We start from the raw sequence: 3856 nt of genomic DNA, 5'->3' as shown, positions 1-3856 counted from the left end.
GAAAGAGTTCTATGATCCATGCATGAGTAGACAAGCACTCATTGATAATGTCCCGGTCGGCATCGACAGAGATCAATGGGCATCTTTTGTTCAGTATTGGTTTCTACCTTCTACAATGGTAACATGCTAAAATTTTCAAAATATAATATTAATACGTAATCACTTTTCTAATCTTCATTTTTCTTTTTTTATAGGAGATGTGTAGGAGAAATAAGGAAGCTCGCAAGAAGCAAACAATTCCCCATACTGGTGGCTCGAAACCCATCTCAAGGAAAAGACATGAAATAGTATGAGCCATCAATCATTTTTTGTTTTTACTAAATTATGATATGCTCTTTAACTATTTTTTTTATATTCTTTTGTATAGTTTTTAGAAACTGGTCGAAAATTAGCCGTGGAGAAATGTACATAGAAACTCATAAGAAGAGAGATGGGTCGTTTGTGACTGATGAAGCAAGGGATATAGCAGTAAGTTGTACTTTTTGGTCTATTTTAGTACAAAGTGTTACTTCAAAATCTGCCAAACCTTAATGTTATTTTGTTATATTTTTGTTGCTTAAATCTCAAATGCAGGAACAAATTGAAGTACTTATGACTCAAAATGAGAAAGATAAATCTAGACCATCTACAAATGATGCTATTGGAAAAGTGTTTGGGGAGGAGCATTCTGGTAGGATGCGATGCATGGGAATGGGAGCAACACCTACTAATACTTTCAGAAATGGTAATCATCCTAGCCAGTTAGCTAATTCTTCAACTTCAATGTCATCTACTACCAATTACTCCCAAGCTGATTTTAAGCGTTTGGAGTCTAAATTTGATGGGAAATTAGCTGCATTCAAGGCTTATTTTCTTGCTAAAGAAGGAAGAATTCCTGTTGAACTTACTAGTATATTTGACCATGGAACTCAGGTAAATTGCCATCTCTCGTCAAATCTATGTTGGACTATTATTTTTAAAAATTATGATAAATGATAACCGTTATATTATGCTAATGTTCTAGCATGGTATTAGTCTCGTATATTCTCACTTTTACATGCCTACTCTTACTAATTTGTTGTTCAAGTTTTTCACACAAGAAAAGGTTAATGCCTTTTTAACATTTTTGGTCTTTGAATTGTCGTTATAGTGTCATAGATGTGAGAATTTTTATGTTGACATTTCTATTTTTAATTTATTTTAGGCTAATGATATTGAGAACGAAACTATTACACCGACAACAGGAAGAACATCATCAGGAGGAAGCAATGAAAATCGTGAAGACATTGTTTAGTATTGCTTTAAAGATTGATTAGTTGTTTATTGTTCCACCTTTGTTAGGGTATTATGTTGCATTTTTTTATTAAACAAACTTATTCAAGTAGAGAACTCATTAGTGGTAGTTGTGAGTTTATATTATTTTAGCTTATTTAATTTTTAGGATTAGATATATAAAGACAGTGATGATTCAGATATTATGCATTTTATTATAATATAAAAAAGTTATTATTTATTTTAATGGGTTATATTTTAGCTTTATACTTTAAAGATTTTTATTCTTATTAAATTTTGGATTCTAATAAATATTATATAAAATAAGAAAAAACTATATATATCATAGTATAAATATTTTGACATTACATTTCAAATTGTGGGAGTTTACAACTCCAACAAAAAAAAATTGTTTTAAGTTTACCATATTTGCGGGGGTTTAAAACCCCCACAACATGAATAAAAAATGCTGCAACACAAAACTGTTGGAGGTCTTCAGAAACCGACGCAATTTAGTTGAAACCCCCGCAAACAGCGGGGAGCAAAAAATGCCGCAATTTGGATTTCAAAATTGCGTCGGTTCTGATAAAACCCCCGTAAAATATTGCAGCACACCTAACTGCGGGAGTTTATTAAACCGCTGTAACGCAATTTGCGGGGGTTAAAAACCCCCGCAAATTGGAAAAAAAACCCCCGCAAATTAGCGTGTTTTTTGTAGTGCAAGGAAGGCACAGTTTGGGACTTGATTCCAGCAGATACTAAGCAAAACCTGTATGCTCATCAGCTTGAAGGTTTTGAATTCCTTTGGAAAAATTTGGCAGGAACCATGGAGCTTTCTAAATTGAAGAGTTGTGACTCGAACAGCACGGGTGGATGCATCATTTATCATGCTCCAGAAACTGGAAAAACTCGGCTGACCATCATGTTTCTTCAGACGTACTTGGAAGTGTTTCCAAATTGTCATCCCATCATTATTGCTCCTGCTAGCGTACTGCTAACTTGGGAAGATGACTTCAGAAAGTGGGACAATATGGTTCCATTCCATAATTTGAGCAATCAAGACATATTAGAAAAAGAGCACCTAGCTGCATAGAGCAAAGTTGCGGGGTCTACTCCAAGTCAGGAGGATATCTGGATGGTGAAGCTGTATTCTTGGTTCAAAAAACCAAGTATTCTTGGAATCAGTTACAGTTTATTTCAGAGGCTTACTGACGTGAAGCGTGATAGAAGCTTGAAGGAGAAAGCTACCAGAGGTGTCATGGTCATCAACAGATTCTAGTTGTGCAAAAAATTAGCAAGAATGGGAAGGGAGAAAGAGTAAGAGAAAGAGGTACAAAATTATATTAGAGGAGATTGTAGAGAATATAGACACTAGTGAAGTCACATAGGGCATGCTATCACTATAAATACAGAACCTTCAATGCAAACAAAGTTTCTCAGCAATAATTTTTTAGATTAATATTACTCATCTCAGAAACTATTTTCTGCTCTCTCTTTCTTCCAATTGTTTTCAACTCTTTCATAATTTTCACATGGTATCATATCATTGGTTTGATCCATGGCTTTACTTTTGAATTCAGCAAATCAAAAAAACTTTCTTGCTCCTATCTTGGATAAGCTTGAAGAAACAAATTTTGTTACATAATAGCAACAAGCACTCTTCACAATCAAAGGACAAAATCTAATAGATCACATAGTTGAAGGAAAGGTGCCTGCTAAATTTGAATATGAAGAAACAAAGACTATTGGCAAGATTTCTTCAATATACTCAGAATGCATGCAACAAGACTATAATCTGTGTTCTTTGTTCTTAGCATCTATAGATTCTTCCTTCAAGAATCTAATCGAATTGTTCATTGTAAATCAGCTTTGGAGATTTGGCAGAAACTTCAAGATTATTCTACAGAATTAACTAAAACAAAGATCAAGCAATTGAGGAATCAATTAAAGATGACCAAGAAAAAGAACCTTACCATATCCAAGTAGTTGTCAAAAATAAAGAAAATTGCAGATTCGTTAATAGCAATTGGTTTGATTCTAGTATCCTGATTCTGGTGCCTCTCACCACCTCACTAATGATGCATCCAGTTTGATTTCACCCTCATATTACACAGGACCCAATCAATTGTACATAGCCAATGGTTCACGTTTGCCTATCTCTAAATTTGGTTATTCATATGTTAAGAATTCATCTAACAATCATGTTTTCATTTTAAAGAATCTTTTACATATTCCTTAAATAGCTAAAAACTTAATTAGTGTCTTAAGATTCTGTTTAGACAATAATATCTTTTTTGAATTTCATCCATTTCATTGTGTAGTTAAATCACAGGATACCAAGCAGACGATGCTCCTTCAGGGACAACTTAAACATGGGTTGTATGTGTTTGATCAATTTTGTATTCCAAAACCACGTTATGATCATTCAAACTTTGCCTTTTTAGCCACTTGTAGGACGAATTTGGAGTTGTGGCATAAACGCCTAGGCTACCATCTCCAATTATTGTTGAATCTGTTCTTAAAAAGTGTAATATTCTATTTTCTAATACAGTTGATTCAGAATCTTTTGTTTTTGAAGCATGCTGTAAAGGAAAAATGTAGAATT

This window comes from Arachis stenosperma, chromosome 9 (genome assembly GCF_014773155.1).
Source record: "Arachis stenosperma cultivar V10309 chromosome 9, arast.V10309.gnm1.PFL2, whole genome shotgun sequence".
Classification (NCBI taxonomy): Eukaryota; Viridiplantae; Streptophyta; class Magnoliopsida; order Fabales; family Fabaceae; genus Arachis; species Arachis stenosperma.
The sequence above is the reverse complement of the archived record's forward strand: the minus strand, read 5'-3'. Positions refer to the sequence as shown.